This window comes from Bubalus bubalis, chromosome 8, assembly GCF_019923935.1.
Source record: "Bubalus bubalis isolate 160015118507 breed Murrah chromosome 8, NDDB_SH_1, whole genome shotgun sequence".
NCBI classification, from domain to species: Eukaryota; Metazoa; Chordata; class Mammalia; order Artiodactyla; family Bovidae; genus Bubalus; species Bubalus bubalis.
Genome location: NC_059164.1, coordinates 118,036,733 through 118,057,648, shown reverse-complemented (window position 1 = coordinate 118,057,648; position 20,916 = coordinate 118,036,733). Strand labels below are relative to the sequence as shown.

The 20,916-nt window shown below is 57.3% G+C and overlaps 1 long non-coding RNA gene across 2 annotated transcripts; it reads right to left on the bottom strand.

Moving 5' to 3' along the window:
• Positions 1-1,791: 1,791 nt before the first annotated feature.
• On the bottom strand, positions 1,792-6,116 carry LOC123466106. Of its 2 annotated transcripts, none has more exons than XR_006641346.1 (3): positions 3,644-6,116; positions 2,404-2,597; positions 1,792-2,183 (listed from the first exon to the last, which is right to left on the bottom strand). It is a non-coding gene; the product is annotated as an uncharacterized LOC123466106 (long non-coding RNA). The 2 variants fall into 2 exon arrangements; XR_006641347.1 differs by having other exon boundaries at positions 1,792-2,597; positions 3,644-5,844; positions 5,937-6,116.
• Between the last annotated feature and the right edge of the window lie 14,800 nt (positions 6,117-20,916).

The following is a 20,916-nucleotide window of genomic DNA, read 5'->3' as shown; positions in this document are numbered from 1 at the left end:
TAGAAAGCTCTTAGTCAGATAAGAGAGGCAGCTCAAGGCTGGCAGGGTTTCCCCAGGCCCCCCTCCCACAAAATGCATTTTTGAGATAGGAGTCATCCCCCAGCCATAAAACAACTGATATGAACACTGGTTTGTTGAGCTATTATCAGTCAAAAGTTAGTCTTTGGTGGAACCGTTTTTGAAGAAAGGCAAATTTCAAAGCAAACACATCGTTTCATTAACATAGCTTAAGGAAAACACTTCCTTAAGAAAAACACGTTGGTTAGCTCAAGGTGTGAGAAAAGTTAAGTTCAGGTGGAACCAGGTGTCATCAAAGCAACACAGAACTTGGAGAGACACTTGCAGCCGATTTCCTCTGTTTGGAGACCCCTGGCCCTCCTGCCTGTGACCCTCTCATAAACATAAGCATGAACCTCTTCTAGAGCTCAGAGGCGGGCCACCACCCCCAGGAGCAAGACACGGCCGCTGAGCAGAGGGGCAGCGGTGGTGAATTCTGCGGGCACTTGGGTTCCAAGCGCTCTGGGGACCGCTGCAACCTTGCTGGGGGGACAGTATCTGGGGGTTGAACACACATCACCTTCTCAAGTTCGGTTCAGTTTTAGATTTTCCATCGAGACCGGTTCACATACATAACTTCACCCTCTTCACAGTCGGAACATTCTCTGGCGCCGACTCCAGGACGTCTGCGTCGCTCTCAGCCCAGAGCGCTCTGCTTCTGTCTCTGTCTCTGCCAATTCGGGTTGATCCATGTAAAAGGGGTCTCTTCCTTCCTTTTCTTTTAAACTAACAGATGTTTCCAGAAAAACATCTATTTCTGCTTTATTGACTATGCCTTTGACTGTGTGGATCACAATAAACTGTGGAAAATTCTGAAAGAGATGGGAATACCAGACCACCTGACCTGCCTCTTGAGAAACCTGTATGCAGGTCAGGAAGCAACAGTTAGAATGGACATGGAACAACAGACTGGTTCCAAATAGGAAAAGGAGTTCGTCAAGGCTGTATATTGTCACCCTGCTTATTTAACTTCTGTGCAGAGTACATCATGAGAAACACTGGGCTGGAAGAAACACAAACCAGAATCAAGATTGCCGGGAGAAATATCAGTAACCTCAGATATGCAGATGACACCACCCTTATGGCAGAAAGTGAAGAGGAACTCAAAAGCCTCTTGATGAAAGTGAAAGAGGAGGGTGAAAAAGTTGGCTTTAAAGCTCAACATTCAGAAAACTAAGATCATGGCATCCAATCCCATCACTTCATGGGTAATAGATGGGGAAACAGTGGAAACAGTGTCAGACTTTATTTTTCTGGGCTTCAGAATCACTGCAGATGGTGACTGCAGCCATGAAATTAAAAGACACTTACTCCTTGGAAGGAAAGTTATGACCAACCTAGACAGCATATTCAAAAGCAGAGACATTACTTTGCCAACAAAGGTCTGTCTAGTCAAGGCTATGGTTTTTCCAGTGGTCATGTAAGGATGTGAGAGTTGGACTATAAAGAAAGCTGAGCACCGAAGAATTGATGCTTTTGAACTGTGGTGTTGGAGAAGACTCTTGAGAGTCCCTTGGACTGCAAGGAGATCCAACCAGTCCATCCTAAAGGAGATCAGCCCTGGGTGTTCTTTGGAAGGACTGATGCTGAAACTGAAACTCCAGTGCTCTGGCCACCTCATGCGAAGAGTTGATTCATTGGAAAAGACCCTGATGCTGGGAGGGATTGCGGGCAGGAGAAGGGAACGACAGAGGATGAGATGGCTGGATGGCATCACCGACTCGATAGACATGGGTTTGGGTGAACTCCGGAAGTTGGTGATGGACAGGGAGGCCTGGAGTGCTGCAGTTCATAGGGTCGCAAAGAGTCGGACACGACGGAGGGACTGATCTGATCTGAATCTGGCTTTTACTCAACACAGCAGCACCTAAGTGTTAGAATCAGTAGCCCTGCAGTGTGCGCTCACTGCCTAGCCAGGGTCAGAGAAGATGTCCACGACCTTTGCCCCCAGCTCTGCTAAGCGGGCACGTTGTGCAGGTCAGGCACACGCCGGTGCTGTCGGAGCGGCAGAGACGGGATCAGCCCCGACGTCACTGCTCGAGCACGAAACCCCCATCTTCACGTGATCTAGCCATGTCCTGGCCTGGAGCAGAAGGTCGTCCATTTTTCATAGTGAACGTGCATTTCTGTATTATAGGAAATAGATTAAAATCCAGAAATACAGATCGAAGTTGGGACTTCCCCAGGGGTCCAGGGGTTAGGGCTCCATGCTTCCACAGAGGCGGCCGGGAACTGAGACCCCACAAGCTGTGCGTGCAGTGTGGCCCGAAAAAAAAAAGAAATCAAAGTCAACAGAAGACAAAACCCAGCAACCAGGCGAGTCAGGAAACCACTCAGGACGCTCACCCGAGCACACCAGGCGCCCACGTGGTCAGCGGAGCGGGCCGGGTACCAGGCTTCTGAGAACCCAACCTTGTCACCCCCGTCGCTGGGTGAGCACACCCCAAGCAAACAGAAGCGTGTGGTCTGCCGGTCGGTTGTTACGCTTGAGTTTATTTGGTTTCCAGAACAGCAGTTATCTCTCCAGGCTGCAGGGGAGGCTAATACTGGGTGGGGGAGGGGCGCAGGGGGCAGGGAAGTTGGGGGGTTGGATGTAAGGGGGTGCGGGGGCAGGGAAGTTGGGGGTTGGGGGTAAGAGGGCACCAGGGGCAGGGAAGTTGTGGGGTTGGGGTTAGGGAGACGTGGGAGGCAGGGAAGTTGGGGGGTTGGGGTTAGGGGTGCAAGGGGCAGGAAGGTTGGGGGGTTGGGGTAAGGGGGCGCAGGGGGCAGGGAAGTTGGGGGGTTGGGGTAAGGGGGCGCAGGGGGCAGGGAAGTTGGGGGGTTGGGGTTAGGGGGTGGGGGGGCAGGGAAGTTGGGGAGTTGGGGTAAGGGGGCGCGGGGTCAGGGAAGTTGGGGGGTTGGGGTAAGGGGGCGTGGGGGGCAGGGAAGTTGGGGGTTGGGGTAAGGGGGCACGGGGCGGGGCAGGGAAGGTGGGGTTTGGGGTAAGGAGGAGCGGGCTCCCCGCCCTTCATCCTCTCCTCCATCCCCGCCCCTCTAACTCCCCTCCATCCCCGCACCCCACCAGGGGGCCAGCCAGCCCGGCCTCCTCAGATGCAGGCCCATCAGCGCCCACTAAGCTGCTTTCTCTGACTTCCCCTTTCCTGGCCGAAAGGGGATCTCCCCAAAGGTCTCCCCACTTTTCCTCAGAGGCAAAGATCGTGCATTTCCACTGAGGCTGTGTGTTAGGGCTGAACTGCATCCCCAAGGGTCACACGCTGGAGTCCTGACCCCAGTCCCTTCAGGGGACCATATCTGGAGATAGGTCTTCATGGGGTGATCGGGGGTCCTGAGCCCTTAGGGTGCTCGGGTCTGTGGTTTGTCAGTGGCCACGTCAAGTCTGACTCTTTGCAACCCCTTTGCACCTCTGTAGCCCGCCAAGCTCCCCGTCTGTGGGATTCCCCAGGCAAGAGCACTGCAGTGGGCTGCCATACCCTTCTCCAGGGGATCTTCCTGACCCGGGGATTGAACCTATGTCTCCCGCACTGCAGGCGGGGTCCTAACTGCTGAGCCCCCAGGGAAGCTCCCCTCAGGTCTTGGGTGACCCTACCCGGCATGGCGGTGTCCCTTCACAGACAGGAAACTTGAACACAGGCCCAGGGAGGGTGAGGAGGCCGCAGGGAGGAGACGGCCGCACACACACCGAGGAGAGGGCGCAGAGCGGCACTTCAAGCCTCAGCTGGAAGCAGCCCTGCTGAGCCGGGGTCTGGGCTTCGCGGGACAATCCCCCTTGTGGTGTTCGCGGCCAGGCGTGGGGGAGGCGCTCACAGCAGCCCTGTTCCGTCAGCAAAGGGGACAGAGGCTTCCGGCCCGTGCGCTCACCTGGCCTGGGCTCTGCTCGGCCCCTCCAGCTCTGGGGTTTCCAGTGAATCTCTCACCAGCTTGACTTCTCACTGCTTGCCCTGAGGTTCTGCTCACCCCTCAGGACATCTCCCAGAGCTGTCTTTGTTTCAGACACACATCTCTCCGTTACAGCCTCCCTTTCTAGGATGTGGGCGTGTCCCGCCTCAGTGGATTCCGGCCCTCCTCAGGCGCATCCGTCCTTGTTGGTCCACAGTCTAAGGGACCACCTGTGTCTCCACGGCAGTGACAGTGTCCTGCCCCCCTGGCAGGAGACGGGGGTCCACCCGGGGCATCCGGGAAGGGGGTCCACCCCAGTGTCCCGGGAAGGGCCAGACGGCAGTGTAGCACTCTGGGCCCACAGGCGGTCTCCGTTGTCTGCCGACCTTGCTTCTTCACAATCCTTTGCGTTGTTGTTGTTGGTCAGTTGCTCTGTCGTGTCCAACTCTTTGCAACCCCATGGACTGCAGCGCGCCAGGCTTCCCTGTTCTCAGGACCTACTGGAGTTTGCAACCCTTTATAAAAGGAAAATAGAGAAGCCACCGCTGGCTCCAGGGCCGTGTGAAATTTGTCTGACTGCATTTGGTTCCAGGGTTGTAGCCACTGTCCCCGCAGGAGGCAGGGCCATGGGGTCTCAGTTTCCGAAGGACCTGCAGGGATGATGCTGAGCAAACAGTCAGAGGAGCACCCAGTCGAGGCAGTGTGAGCGACAGGGAGCAGCTGAGGAGTTGGGGTCCCTGGCTGACATCCATCCCAGCGCCGGGAGGCAGGCAGGAGGCAGCCAAGCTCTAGTTCTCCACAGGTGGAGGTCGGGTGTGCACAGGGAGGGCTGTGTAAAGAATGAATGAGCGACATTCTAGCTGTTCTGCTGAGGACTCTACCAGGCAGAGCCTGTGTGGTTTCCCTTTTCCCACTCAGTTTGTCCGAGTCCTGTTCTAAGCAGCTTCTGATTGACCCCCAGCAGCCCCAGCCTTTGACAGGGCCAGGGGTCCATCCACACGATGGCCAAAGCGGGGTAAAGCAGAGAACGCAGAGGACAGCAGGGCCCATACACGCAGCAGGGGCGGTTGGCATGGCACCTGTATTTATAACAGCCCATCACTGAGTGATTTCCTATTTCTCTAAGAAATAAATAAATACCGATGCTCTCGGTGATTACAAAACCAAGCTGTCCTGGAGTTTGTTTGAGAGAAGGACTAACTGTTCACTGGGAAACCTGTACACAGAGGCTCCCGGCACCTTGACTCATCAGAAATAAATGCAGTGAACTGGAGCAGCCCAGCCCTTCAGCAGGTCACTGGCACACGAGCCCTGGGCACCGCCCAGCAGTAAAAAGAAACAAACCATGATCCCACAGCACCCGGCTGACTCTGGGGAGGTGGGCTGAGGGCCCACGGCTCCCGAGCCCTTGGGGTTTCCTGAGGGATGGGATCATGTCTGTCTTGTCCTCAATTCTGGACAACGTACCGGGCAAGGGAACTTTTGGATGCCAACCAGGGGTGGGGGCTGGTTCCCGGGAGAAGCCACTCAGTGGTTACAGGGTTGGAACTTTCCACCCCGTCCCAGCCACCAGAGCTCAGAGTGGGTGAGGGCGAATCCATCAGAGGCTGAGGAGCCAGTCAGTCATCCTGGGAGGCAAGGCTCCATAAAACCCAGAAGTCCCAGGCAGGGGCAGGCCGGCTGGCGAGCCAGGGGGCTGGGAGTGTGCGTCTCGGGGGCAGGAAAGCCCGTGCCCACGCCCCATCGGGGGGTCTTCACCTGACTGTATCCTTTATAGTAAGCTGGGAATCCAGGAAGTTAAGCAAGTCTTCCTCAGCTCTGTGAGCCGACCTAGCAGACAAATTGAATCCAAGGAGGGCATCTTGGAGACCTTCCGATCTATACCCAGTTGGACAACCATCATGGAGGTTCCTTAAAAAAATAAATAGAGCTAAAAATGATCCAGCAATCCCACTCCTGGGCATATATCCAGAGAAAACCATGAATCAAAAAGGTACACATACCTCAGTGCTCATTGCAGCAGTGTTTACGGTAGCTAGGACGTAGAAGCCACCGAGATGTCCATCAACTGAGGGCTGGATAAGGAAGATGTGGTGCGTATATACAATGAATATTACTCAGCCATTAAAAGAATGAAATGATGCCATTTGCAGCAACATGGATGGACCTAGAGATGGTCATGCTGACTGAAGCAAGTCAGATAGAGAAGGAGAAATATCGTATGACATCCCTTAGATGTGCAATCAGAAAAAAAAAAGCGATACATATGAGCTTGGGCTTCCCAGATGGTGCTGGGGTAAAGAACTCACCTGCCAGTGCAGGAGACAAAAGAGACTTGGGTTTGATCCCTGGGTCGGGAAGATCCCCTGGAGAGGGGCATGGCACCCCACTCCAGCATTCTTGTCTAGGAAATCCAATGGACAGAGGAGCCTGGTGGGCTACAGTCCATGGGGTCGAAAAGGGCCAGACACGATTGAAGCATGTGTGCACACACTCACAAATGAACTTACTTATAAAACAAAAACAGACTCACAGACTGAGAGAACTAAGTTACGGTTGCTGGGGGGAAGGATGGGGAGATGGGATGGACAGGTACACACTGCTGTATTTAAACTGGATAACCAACAAGGACCTACTATGGGCTTCCCTGGTGGCTCAGAGGATAAAGCGTCTGCCTACAATGAAGGAGACCCGGGTTCGATCCCTGGGTTGGGAAGATCCCCTGGAGAAGGAAATGGCAACCCACTCCAGTACTCTTGCCTGGAGAATCCCATGGACAGAGGAGCCTGGCGGGCTACAGTCCATGGGGTCTCACAGAGTTGGACACGACTGAGTGACTTCACTTCACTTCACTTCACCCCAAGGACCTACTGTATCACACAGGAAACTCTGCTCAATGTTATGTGGCAGCTTATTTACCTTCTATGCAGAGTACATCATGAGAAACGCTGGGCTGGATGAAGCACAAGCTGGAATCAAGACTGCCGGGAGAAATATCAATAACCTCAGATATGCAGATGACACCACCCTTATGGCAGAAAGTGAGGAGGAACTAAAAAGCCTCTTGATGAAAGTGAAAGTGGAGAGTGAAAAAGTTGGCTTAAAGCTCAACATTCAGAAAACTAAGATTATGGCATCCGGTCCTATCACTTCATGGCAAATAGATGGGGAAACAGTGGAAACAGTGGCTGACTTTTTTTTTCTGGGCTCCAAAATCACTGCAGATGGTGATCACAGCCATGAAATTAAAAGACGCTTACTCCTTGGAAGGAAAGTTATGACCAACCTAGACAGCATATTAAAAAGCAGAGACATCACTTTGCCAACAAAGGTCCTTCTAGTCAAGGCTATTGTTTTTCCTGTGGTCATGTATGGATGTGAGAGTTGGAGTGTGAAGAAAGCTTAGCACCGAAGAATTGATGCTTCTGAATTGTGGTGTTGGAGAAGACTCTTGAGAGTCCCTTGGACTGCAAGGAGATCCAACCAGTCCATCCTAAAGGAGATCAGTCCTGGGTGTTCATGGGAAGGACTGATGTTGAAGCTGAAACTCCAGTACTTTGTCCACCTCATGCGAAGAGCTGACTCATTTGAAAAGACCCTGATGCTGGGAAAGATTGAAGGCGGGAGGAGACGGGGACGACAGAGGATGAGATGGTTGAATGGCATCACTGACTCGATGGACATGAAGACCATGTCCAATTCTGGGAGATGGTGAAGGACAGGGAAGTCTGGTGTGCTGCAGTCCACGGGGTCGCAAAGAGTCGTACATGGCTTAGCAGCTAAACAACAACATCAACAAATGGGGAAGCCACACACACACACACACACACACACGCACACACACGTACACAGACTGGAACGGGTCCGGGAACCTAAGGGAAGGAAGAGGTGCTCCCTGCAGTCCTCTGGCTTCTGGATGGCTGGCCATCCTTGTGGTCTCCGCCTCTCTCGGGGCTTTCTCGCTGTAGCTCTAAATCCCCCTCCTTACAAGGCCACCCTGTTCCAGCACGACCTCACCTTGATCACGTCTGCAAGGATTCACAGCCCGGGGCCATCGGCACGTCTTTCTGGAGACACAGTTCGATTTCCCCGAACGCGGAGGCTGCACCCCCCAGGTCAGGGCTCCCCCTGGTGGGCTGCCACCCCCGGCATCATGCACACAGCAGGCCCGGACGCCGATGGGCAGCACGGCCGCTAGAAAAGCGAGACAAAACTCACGTGCGCAACTGACTGACACGCTAAAACCCACGGTAAGTGCTCCCGAATTTCCTCCTGTCGATAAACAAGCAAATTATAAGTGCTGCTGCTGGAGGGGCCCCGGTCAGGTTTTGAGTCAAACGTGGTCCCCACCCTCAGAAAATGGAAGACCCACACCTGTTGTGTTCAACTTCAAAGATAAATATTGTTAAAACACCTATTGTTCGACCCAGTACATTTGAAGACCTTTGTTTTTTGCGGAGCGCGGGGGTGTCCTCTGTTGCGGGGGCCCTAGTCCCCTGACCAGGGATGGAGCCTGGGCCCCAGCACTGGAAGCGTGGAGTCCTAACCACTGGAGCACCAGGGAAGTCCTGGAAGTTTCCAGATCTAATGGCTCTGTGAAGTGCTTCACGGATGGGCCACATCCCATCTGGTGAACAGGAGGTTCTGCGGGAGGCCGCACAAAGTGGATCGTTTTCTTAGGCAGAAGGAAGGCAGAGCAAGGAAGGAGTCCTGAGGGAGAGAAAGGCAGGACCATCTTCCTCGGGGACAGAGCGGCCTCAGGACAGATGACCCCGCTGGGCAGCGGGATTACAGGCTGGTGGACGCAGGGACGTCCCTGGGGAGGCCGAGCCTCCGGTGAGGGCAGGTGCCCTGGGCCTGAGCGCGGGTGACAGCTTGGGGCCTGGTTTTCGCTGTGAGCAGACGCTCCCCTGTGACCGCCTTAGCAGGATGACAAGGTTTTGCTGTAGGTCCCAGGGGCCTGAGACATGACCAAGGGCAGACCCCACGTGGCCCTTGCTCAGCAGGAGGTGGCTCCCAGGTCCTGAGGGAGTCTCTCCCTCCCTGGGTGCCGTCCTGGGAGAAGGATCTCCGCCCGGGGAAAACGGCAGTCCTGCTGGAGCTTCCTTTTCAGTTTTGCTTTCTGCTCTCACAGAAACTGCCTCTGCAATCTCTGGGGAATTTCCAGTTCGTCAACAGCGGGGGATGAAGCAATAGTGCCCTCAGGGACTTCCCTGGCGGTCCTGTGGTTAAGACTCCGCACTCCCCGTACTGGGGGCGCAGGTGGAACCCTGGTCAGGGAGCTTAGCGGCCACACGCAGCCAGAACGAAACAACGCCCTCAGAGCGGGTGTCGATGGCTCCCCACCACGGGTGATTAGGCAGCTCGATCAGTGGGAGCTGCAAGGTGTGCTGTTAGGAGGCTCGGGTGGAAGGGGCGAGAGAAAGGCAGGGCTGGGGGCGGGGGTGGGGCAGGGGTCACAAGCGTGGGCCCACCGACTCTGCACACCTGTGCTGCCTGTGAACGCAGAGAGGCGTCCACCTCGCATGCCCGCCTGGACTCTGGTCAGGGACGAGCCCGTCAAGGACGCTGGGAGCGCTCTTCTGGGATCTAGGGAGTTAAAGCGAGTGAACACCCTTGCAGGCCCCAGGGCCATCAACTGCTTTAAACGGGGATTTAATGATCTCGCCTGGGGCAGGTGGGCCCGGCTGTCCTCTGAGGGCTCAGAGGGCCGGACGTCATGCTGGGTCAGATCCCAGGGCCTCCCCATGTGATGTGGACTCTCCCAGCCCGGCAGCCGTGCCCCGAGCAGGGGGACAGGTCAGCTGGGACCCGGGCAGGGCTGGGGGAGGGTCAGCGCAACTCAGCACCCGATGCCCAAGTCCACTCTGCCAGCAGGCCCTGCTCATCGCCGGGCTCCCCCAAGGTCGAGGTCCGGCCGGGCCAGGGAGCAGCGCCCGGCGTCCTGTCCCGGTCTCGCCCCTCCCCTGAGCGGCTCCCTGGGCCTGCAGCCATCCTCCCTGCCCCTCCTCCCACTCCGTGGCCAGCTCCTCACTTCCCAGAGTCCAAATTGCCAGCACTTCCGCAGGCTTCTACGAAGCCAGGACCCCCTGAAAATGAATTCCTCTGCTGCACTCGAAAGTGCCCTCCCACCCTTTATCCCCTGCGCCCCTCAGGGTTCAGGGAGCATCAGGGAAAAGCAGGCCCTGAAACCAAGCCGGACCCGCTGGGGCCCTCCTGGGTGCAGAAGCCCCTTGGGTCCTGTTTGTCCTGTTTCTTGTTTGTAGAGAAAGGCTTTGGGCTCCGAGGCCCTCCCTGAGTTCCAGAGAGTGGATTCATGCGGTGACTAATCAGGGACGTGAGGGACGGAACGGGGACAAAGGAAAGACAGTCAAGCAAGGAAAGTAAGGACGGTTCAGCACAGAGTCCTAGCTCCTCCTCAGGGAACCTGCGTGACAGACTGAGGCACGCCTCTGACCGTGACCACCGCTGACCACAAGCACGGGACCCCAGAAGGTTGATACCCAAGGTTCCTGGTGCAGCAACCTGTCCCCTCACCCCAGCCAGGCAGAAAGAAGTGCGTGAGCTCCAACCCTCACCCCAGATGACGCCTTCAAAACCCCTCCCCTGAGGGCCTTCTAGGAGTTTGCGTCTTTTGGATCCCTGGCTCCTCGGGGGGCCCTGCCGCAAACACTGCAGCCTTCTGCACTGCACCCGCGGTCAGGGGGTGGGCTCGGCCTCTGTCCAGCTGGGCTGGGACCGTGGGCTTCCTTCGCGGCACTTTTCAGAGCTCTCACTGAAACCCTGCTTGTGGAACGCGGACTCAGGGCCCACGCTGAGGTCAGGGCTTCGTCTGCCCCGTGTCCTGCAGCCGGTGTGGGCCGCCCGCACCCAGACGCCCAAGAGGCGGCCTTCGAACAGACAGGTGATGAATAAGCCTGGGACGCGACGATGGGGGCTGGGTGGAGGGGAGGGCTGACGGACTCACACGGCAGCGGAGACAGTTTTTAGGCTGGTGATTGGGTGGGATAGGGTTTCCCTGGTGGCTCAGACGGTAAAGAATCTGCCTGCCATGCAGGAGACCCAGGTTCGATCGCTGGGTTGGGAAGATCCCCTGGAGGAGGGCATGGCACCCCACTCCAGTACTCTGGCCTGGAGAGTCCCACAGACAGCGGGGCCTGGTGGGCCACAGTCCACGGGGTCGGACAGAGTTGGACACGACTGAGCGACTGACAGTTTCAGTTTCGGGTGGGGTGCTTGCATTGGGATGCGCGACTCAGCTTTGCTTCTCTGACATTTCTGCCTTTTGCACCGAAACACCTGCACCCCTAACAGAGGGGGCTGGATGGACACCCCTCAGGAGATGGACTCCTATCACTTCTGCATCCGGGGGATGAAGGTCCTGCCCCGGGAAGGGCTCGCGCACCCTCAGAGCCCAGGCAGCAGTGCGCTCACCTGGCCCAGCTCCACCTCGGATCAGAACGTTTCCAGAAGGTTCTGGCAGGCTTTCGAGTGGAGGTCACGGCTGACTGTGCCCAGATGCTCCTGGGGGCACTTGGCCCGAGACAGGAGCAGGGGAGGCTGGACCAGGCAGTCCTGATAAGATAGGCACCCCTTCCTGCCTTCCTTCAGGTTCACTTGCTGACGGCTGGCACGGCCACACTGCGGGCACATGCTGACCCTCCCGCCCGCGGGGACGCAGGCCCAGGGCTTTCCGGGGCCTGCCCTGGGGTTGGCCACTGGGCAGCCCCACCCTGCCGTCTGCACCCAGGGCTGAGCCCGCAGATCCCAGCCTCGCCCAGTGCTCACTGGGGCCGGAGCTGCGGCCTGGCCTCCGTTGCCTTGACCACGGGCCTCCCAGCCCCTCGGCCGAGGCCCAGCCCCTTGCAGAGCCGGCGTGGAGGGTCCAGGCTCTGGGGCCACAGCGAGGGGAAGTTGCCCAACTCCCAGGCGTGGGAGCGCCCCGTGCCCCGTGGAGGGCTCCCCAGGCCTGCTGCGGCCGGTGGTGCCCCAGGCACACACACACTGGCACACACGTGTGCACACTCCCATTCCTGTACACGCATGCCCCCCGCACGCTCACACGGGGTCATGCTGAGCTCCCGTCGCCCTCACTGAAGGTCTGGGGACAAAGACGTTTGAGCTGTAACAACCCGCACCTTAACCTTTACCCTTAGGTGTGTCTTCGGTTTGAAAGTGAAAGTGGAAGTGTTAGTCGCTCAGTCATGTCTGACTCTCTGTGACCCCACACACTGTAGCCCACCAGGCTCCTCTGTCCATGGGATTCTCCAGGCAAGAATACTGGAGTGGGTAGCCATGTCCTCCTCCAGGGGATCTTTCCAACCCAGGGATTGAACCCAGGTCTCCTGCTTTGCAGGCTGATTCTTTACCAGCTGAGCCACTAGGGAAACCCTTTTTATTTACTTAGCTACATGGAATGTGACTTGTTAGCTCCCTGACCAGGGACCAAACCTGCATCCCCTACCTTGGCAGTGTGGTGTCTTAACCTCTGGACTACCTGGGGATGCTTTAAGTCCCTTTAAAAGCAATGTTTTAAATCGCAATGTGAACACTGGCCCACAGTAAATAGTCAAGCAGCACGAATGAGTCCTCCACCCCAAGGCAGTCACTGTCTGACCCTTATCTACGGGCCACGCCAACCTCAGACGCCTGCCCAGGGAGCCTCCGGGAGGCCAGCTGGGGGAGGCAGACCTGCTCCGGCAGGTTCCCCGGAGCTGCTTCCTGCTTCCTGCCTCCCAGCCCTGTACCTGTCTCTGCTCTTACCTTCTCTTGCCTGCTGATGCGTCTTTTCCCTTCACTTTTGGATTCCTTTTCTTTTTTGGATTGTAGTAAAAATACTCACAACATAAAATCCACCACTGGCACTAGTCTTGGGTGCACAGTTCAGGGTCACGTTATTTATTGTCCTGGGTCTTTGTTGTGTCATGTGGGGTCTAGCTCCCTGACCAGGGATCGAACCCAGGGCCCCCTGCCCTGGGGGCATGGAGTCTCAGCCACTGGACCCCCAGGGAAGGCCCTGGGTCACATGGCTGTGCAACCACGGTCATTGCAGAATTTCTGGAACTGTCCGCATCAAGCATGACACCCCCGCCCCGCACACCAGCATCCCCAGGCCCCACCTTCTGTCTCTGTCTCTAGGAATCTGCCGACCCCAGGACCACGTACAACTGGAACCAGACCATTTTTGTTCGTCTCTGGCTTCTCTCACGGAGCATCTGTCCCCAGGGTTCACCTCGAGGCAGAGTCAGGATTCCCTCCCCCGCTGAGGCTGAACACCCCGGGAATCTGCTTAGACTGTCCCCCTGGAGCTCTCTCCACCCAGGACAGGCCCTGCCGGCTCCCCTTCTCCTCCAGCCGGGCACCCGGGGAGGAGGCCTCCCCCAGACGCTGCAGAGATTGCATTGCTGGGCTCCAAGCATATGCGAGGTGACCGTGAGGGATGACGAGCGCCTGGCAGTGGCACCCACGGCCCCTCTCCCATCCTCATCCCAGAGCAGAAGGAAGGGTGGACAGACGGACGCATGGACAGGCCGAAAAACTGACAGACGGACAAATGTGCAGACGGTCCTCAGGGCTAAGGCCCTGCTGCCAGGGCCTTGCGCCCACTGGGAGGCCGGAGGTCGGGCCTGGCCTTTCCACTGCACCTCCCTGGCCGCTCCTCATTCAGGGGCGCCCAGGGCGCGCCTGACCCTGTCCTCCGTCCGCCCTCCAGGCCGCAAGCGTACCAGGTGACCGGTTGCCCTGAATGCTCGCCCTGGTTCCGGGAATATTTGCATTTCCTCTGGGAGCCTTGGAGGCCTCAGGTGGGTGAGGGCTGTGGGCAGGGAGCCCGGTCAGGCCGTGGTGGACTCAAAGCCGGTTCTGCAGGGGGCACGCCCCGAATCTCCCTGGCCTGCCCGGCTGTGCGCCCGCCCGCCTCCCGCCCCAACTCCGGGACGCCTGGGGCCCCGCCCGGCCCTGCTCCCGCCCCGCCCCTCCTCCAGACCCCGCCCACCACCCTCCCCGCCCCTCCCAGACCCCGCCCACCACCCTCCCCGCCCCTCCCAGACCCCGCCCACCACCCTCCCCGCCCCTCCCAGACCCCGCCCACCACCCTCCCCGCCCCTCCCAGACCCCGCCCACCACCCTCCCCGCCCCTCCGGCCCGGCTGCTGTCCAGGCGCGGTCTCGACCTCAGGGAGACAGAGCGGCCATTCAGGGCCGGGGCAGCTCTGGGAGCGGCAGGAGTGGCTCTCCCCCAGCCAGCGGGGCAGGAGGGGCCCGGCAGGAGGCCCCGGGTCCCCAGAGAAAGGCCTGCGTGTGAGGAGCCTCAGGCAGGACAAGCGGGCCTCTCAGGATGCCTGTCCCGCGCTCTGGGGCTGGGACGGGCCTGCTTCCTCGGGTGGCATCCGGGGCCGTCCTGGCACCCGTGGGACCGCGTCCTCTCTGGGTCTCCGTGCGGCCGGCACTGACCGCTCCATGGGCCGGGCTCCCGGCCGTCCCCTCCAGGCCCAGCAAAAATCTACAATTCTCCTCAGTGTACGGCTTAACCCCGGGTGCGTCGGGGCGCGGTTTCCGTCTTCTGAGGGACGCGGGTGCTGGACAGCCCCCGCCTTGGTAACAGATAGGGACTCGCTGCGGGCAAAGCTCAGACGAGTCCTCAGGCCCCACCGCCAGCCCGAGCGCCTGCCCTGGTCACTTGGGTGAGCTCTGTCCTCTCCTCCTCCAAGGGGCGTGTGGGGGAGGAGGCCGCAGACAAGAAGCCCTTTCTCCGCCTCAGGGAAATGAACTCCCTCTGACGCTGGGGTCTCACGGCAAGCTTCTTTCCTCTTTGTCAGCCCTGCCTGAGCCCCTGCCTGCCTCAGTTGGTGACCCCACCCGGGGAGACGGTGATGGACAGGGAGGCCTGGCGGGCTGCAGTCCACGGGGTGGCCATGAGTCGGACATAACTGAACGACTGAACAGCAGCCCGGGGACCCCACACCAGAGCCGGCCAGGGCCAGGCACAGGGACCGGGCCCCAGCCCCGGCTCTCTCAGGGACCTGTGGGTGACAGGCTCTGCTGCTCCTGGTGGACACCCCAATGGACAAATGTGTGTGCGCGCAGTGATGTGTGTCTGTAAAACCTCCGCCTTGTGAGGCCCCATCAAGCTTGGAACAGGTCGGCCTCCCTTGCTGTCAACTTTGAAAGTTAAGTGTTGTCCCCAAATTAAGACCTAACGTGCTGGACACCCCTGGTCCAGTGGTTGAGAATCTGCCTTCCAGGACAGGGACTCGGGTTTGATCCTTGACCTGGGAACTAGATCCCACATGCAGAGGGGCTCTGGAGCCCTGGTGTCTCAACGAGAAAAAAAAAAAAAAGACTTAAGGTGCTAAGGAAAGGCCTTACAAATGGCTGAGAAAAGAAGAAAAGCAAAAGGCAAGGGAGAAAGGGAAAAATATACCCAACTGAATGCAGAGTTCGAGAATAAAAAGGAGAGACAGGAAAGCCTTCTTCAGTGATCAGTGCAAAGAAATAGAGGAAAACAATAAAACGGGGAAGACTAGAGATCTCTTCAAGAAAATTGGAGATACCATGCAAGTTTGGGTACAATAAAGGAGAAATGGCAAGGACCTAACAGAAGCAGAAGAGATTAAGAAGAGGTGGCAAGAATACACAGAAAAACTACAAAAAAGATCTTAATGACCCGGATAACCATGATGGTGTGATCACTCACCTAGAGCCAGACATCCTGGACTGCGAAGTCAAGTGGGCCTTAGGAAGCATCACTAAGGACGAAGGTAGTGGAGGTGACGGGATTCCATCTGAGCCGTTTCAAATCCTGAAAGACGCTGCTGTTACAGGGCTGCAGTCAGTACAGCAGCAGATTAGGACTCAGCAGTGGCCACAGCACTGGCCACAGCTTTTATTCCAATACCAAAGAAGGACAAGGCCAAAGAATGTTCAAATTATCACACAATTGCACTCATTTCATATGCTATCAAAGTAATGCTCAAAATCCTTCAACCCAGGCTTCAACAGTACATGAACTGAGAAATTCCAGATCTACAAGTTGGATTTAGAAAAGGCAGAGGAACCAGAGGTCAAATTCCCAACATCCGTTGGATCACAGAAAAAGCAAGAGAATTCCAGAAAAAATCTACTTCTGCTTCATTGAGTGCACTAAAGCTTTTTGACTGTGTGGATCACAACAAACTGTGAAAAATTCTTAAAGAGATGGGAATACCAGACCACCTTACTTGCCTCCTAAGAAATCTGTATGTAGGTCAAGAAGCAACAGAACCGAACATGGAACAATTGACCAGTTCAAAATTGTGAAAAGAGGGTCAAAGCTGTATATTGTCACCCTGCTTATTTAACTTATATGTAGAACACATCATGCAAAATGCTGGGCTGAATCACAAGCTGGACTCAAGACTGCTGGGAGAAATATCAACAACCTCAGATGGCAAATGATACCACTCTAATGGCAAAAAGTGAAGAGGAGCTAAAGAGCCTCTTGATGAAGGTGAAAGAGGAGAGTGAAAAAGTTGGCTTAAAACTCAACATTCAAAAAATGAAGATCATGGCATCTGGTCCCATCGCTTCACGGCAAATAGATGGGGAAACAATCAAAACAGTGACAGTGTTTTCTTGGGCTCTAAAAGTCACTGCAGACGGTGAGTGCAGCCACGAAATTAAGACTTTTGCTCCTTGGAAGAAAAGCTGTGACCAACCTAGACTGCATATTAAAAAGCAGAGACGTCACTTTGCTGACAAAGGTCCATATAGTCAAAGCTACGGTTTTTCCAGGAGTCATTAACAGATGTGCGAGTTGGACCATAAAGAAAGCTGAGTGCCAAAGAATTGATGCTTTTGAACTGTGGTGTTGGAGAAGACTCTTGAGAGTCCCTTGGACTGCAAGGAGATCCAACCAGTTGCATCCTAAAGGAGATTAGTCCTGAATATTTATTGGAAGGACTGATGCTGAAGCTGAGGCTCCAATACTTTGGCCACCTGATGTGAAGAACTGACTCACTGGAAAAGACCCTGATGCTGGGAAAGATTGAAGGCAGGAGGAGAAGGGGACAACAGAGGATGAGATGGTTGGATGGCATCACCGACTCAATGGACATGAGTTTGAGCAAGCTCCGGGAGATGGTGATGGACAGGGAGGCCTGGCGTGCTGCAACCCATAGCGTCGCAAAGAGTCAGACACAATTTAGTGACTGAGTAAGAACAATGAAAAGCCAAATTTCTTTTTTTTAAGTGGATCTATATATGAAATATCAATAAAGCCTAAATTTTTTATGTTTTTTAACAAAAATTAAATCTAAATAGAACCTCTCTTTTCTCCGTGTGCCAAATAGATGTCTCAATGCCCACTTGTTTGATTACTTCCGAGAGAAGTACTGTTAGCCCCTGGCCAGGAGGGACTTAGAGGCCAGTCTAGAGTCCTTTGCAGCCCCCACCCTTCCCCCTGCAGACCCCAGGCTGTGCCCAAGCTGCTCCGCCTGCAGGGTGCTGGCCTGAGACCTGCTCACTGACTTGGGCAGGCCAGCCAGTGGCCAAGCCTGACTGAGTCCTGTTTCCCCACAGGACTTCCTTCCAGGACTTCTCAGGAAATTCATTTGTATTTTTGAATCCCAAGAGAAATCGGTAAGATGGGAAAACAGATGATCATTCTCCTGGAAGAATTAGAGCTTACTAATCAACATAGAGACGCTGCCAGCTGGGGAAGCCCCTGGAGTCACGTCAGAGCTGGGAAAGGGGACGGCGGTGTGGGCAGGTTCTGGAACCGGGTTGCATCACGTGGGAGAGGTCCACACAGCCTCCCTGTGAGCCGCTGGCAGGGCGGAAGATGCCCGCAGGCCCGTGAGTCATTCCTGCCCACAAACTCCAGCACAGTAAGCATACAGGCCCAGCGCTCCTTTCAAACCCTGTGGGACATGCTGAGGAGCAGCGTCCTCGGGGCGGGGGGTCCAGGTCTCCATCATGTTGTCCCGGACTTAATTTTCCTCCTTAAACAGAACTCTCTAAACATCCATGGTGATGAAGAGGGTCTGAGAAGTGTTGCCAGTATTTTAAGAACAATAAAGGGAGTCTACCAAGTCATGGCCAGAGCTGTTTTAACTCACAGAGAACGGTGCATTTATTATCACATCTTTTTAAAAGAGCAAAGGGAACTTCCCGGTGCTTTCACTGCTGAGGGCCCGGGTTCAATCCCTGGTTGGGGAACAGATTCCGCAAGGCACCTGCTGTTGCTACTGCTGCTGCTGCTAAGTCGCTTCAGTCGTGTCCAACTGTGTGCGACCCCATAGATGGCAGCCCAGGGCAGCCAAAACAGTAAATACATAAAGGAAACAGAAAAGCCACCGAACTTTATTTTTTTTGGGGGGGGGGGGGCGCGAGCTTTGAGTGCCATGTGGGATCTTAGTCCCCTGACCAGGGATGGAACGCCGAGCCCCCTTCCTTTGAAGCCCAGAGCCTTAACTAACCACCGGCCCACCGGGAAGTCCCAGGCCCTCAACCTTTCAACACAACCTATCATAGGAAAATGATTCAGTCATTTTAAGCAATCAACATTAGAGACATGGAAATTCTCAGGTGTTCTGACTTCCCGCCCTGGACTCTTGGGAATGAAGACCTGTCAGGAATTCGGGATGCTGGACACCCCGCCCAGGGATGGTCCTTTCCCTGTGGTCATTGCTCCCCGCCCTCTGCAGCTGTATCAGGCCTTGTTCATCCAACAACGCTTTGAGAACTCGGACCACACCCAAGGCGAGGCTCTGGGACGCAGAGTGACTGGCTGAGGGCCCTACCCGCTAGGAGGTCATCAGGGAGACTGGGGCGGCCATGAACAGGTAGCTCGAACTCCAGGCCCGAGGGGGCCGGCAGCCAACAGTCTGGGAACAACAGCCCCCACCTCCCGGGCTGGGCGGGGCTCCGATGCCCACCTGTGTGCCCAGCATACCTGCAGCCACAATTAGAGACAATGCCATGAGGTCATGGAGTCTGCGGCCCCACCCAGCCGGGCAGCCCTGATTCACATGGGGTGCGGCCACCAGGATCCCAAAGGGTGCACTCAGGGAGTGAACCTCCCAGGGCGGCCGCCATGGGGGCACCCACGCAGGGGGCCTTGGCCCAGAGCACTGAGGGGCAGGCCCGAGTGCAGCACCCCCCCACCCTGGGGCCTGCTCTTCCCTTCACCCAGTCCCCCCAGTACACATTTATCCCCTGGACGCGCAGATCGCAAGGGCAGCGACCCTGAGCAGGGTTACTCCCAACGGACCAGAGCAGACTGGCCCCGCACCCCTCAGGAGGGCCAGGAAAACAGCTCGTGGATGGACGGTGGGCGCTGCCCACAGCGGTCTCCAGTGTTCACACTGGGTGGGTGCAAGTGTGAATTCACATCACCAAGTCGGGAAGCCTGGGGTGACATTTGAGGAGCACTCACAGGCCGGGCATCAGGACGCCGGTTGGGGCGGGATGAGGATCGCTCTGAGCGAGTGGCCCCAGACGTCACAGCTGCCCCGGAGCGGGCACAGTGTGCTCTAGGGCGGAGAAGGCTGCCTGGGCACCCCGAGGCATCTCAGAGGGCGGCATTCGGCTCCCACCGGGGTCCCCAGGACAACGGGGTGCACCACGGCTGGGTGCAGCCCAGCTGGTGGCCCCTATGCTACTGAGGGGTGACGAGCAGCCGACCCTTCCCTGGGACCACCCAGTCCTTGCGCGCTGTGTCCCCCCCCCCCCCCCACCCCCCCCCCACCCCCGCTTCTTGTCTGTAGACTCTCTGGCCCTTTGCCCCCAGGGCTGGGCTGGGCAGAGGGCAGAGTCCACCTGACCTGAATGCTCTGTCCTGACTCCCAACCTCGGGCTTGGGCTGTTCCAGCATCTGGACCTGGATGCAGCTGCCCTCTGCCCTCTGCCCCAGAAGGCCCACCTCCTTCCCTCAGGCCCCGGCGCGACGGGAGGAGGCCCTGAATATGCCCAGTGACCTGGAGGAGCTGGCAGTGGAGCTGGTCACCCTGGCTGCACCTCTGCCCACTGTCTGCCCGTGCCAACCTGTGGCCCCACTGTGCTCCCTGGGCAGGCTGCCAGAGCACACTCAGGAGGCCCAGGAGGGGGAATTCCACCCGTGCTGTGGGCCACAGTCCACTGTCGGCCCGAGACCCCTTCCTGCTGGACGTCAGCTCGCAGGCCTGGGGACGGCTGTGACCTCCCTGGGTGGCCGTGACCTCTGGGGGCGGCTGTGACCTCCCTGGGGGACCATGATCTCTCTGGGGGGCCGTGACCTCTGGGGGCGGCTGTGACCTCTCTGGGGGGGCTGTGACCTCCCTGGGGGGGCTGTGACCTCTTTGGGGGGGCTGTGACCTCTCTTGGGGGCTGTGACCTCTGGGGGCAGCTGTGACTCTCTGGAGGAGCTGTGACCTCCCTGGGGGGGCTGTGACCTCTGGGGGGCTGTGACCTCTCTGGGGAAGCCATGACCTCTCTGGGGGGCCGTGACCTCTCTGGGGGGGCCGTGACCGCTGGGGGCAGCTGTGACCTCTCTGGGGGAGCTGTGACCTCCCTGGGGGGGCCACGACCTCTCTGGGGGGCCGTGACCTCCCTGGGGGTGGCATGACCTCTCTTGGGGGCTGTGACCTCTGGAGGCGCTGTGACCTCCCTGGAGGGCCATGACCTCTGGGGGCTCTGTGACCTCTCTGGGGGGTCATGACCTCGCTGGGGGGCCGTGACCTCTGGGGGCGGCTGTGACCTCCCCATGTGGCTGGTGCCCAGGGAACCGGCACCCAGGTGCTCCATGCTGCTCGCTCGCCCGTGGTCAGTGTCCTGGTAGCTGAGCCCTGGGAGGCGGTGCTGGGCACTGCATGGCCTGGAAGCCCCTGCAGAGGGTGCGAGAAGCCACGTTCTTCCCCACCCTGCGGGCCACCTGCACCTCCATGCGGGTTGGGCGTTTGCAGAGATGGCAGCACCTCATGCAACCGATGCTTCTGCCGATGGTGTGAATAATTGAAGCTACATCTTC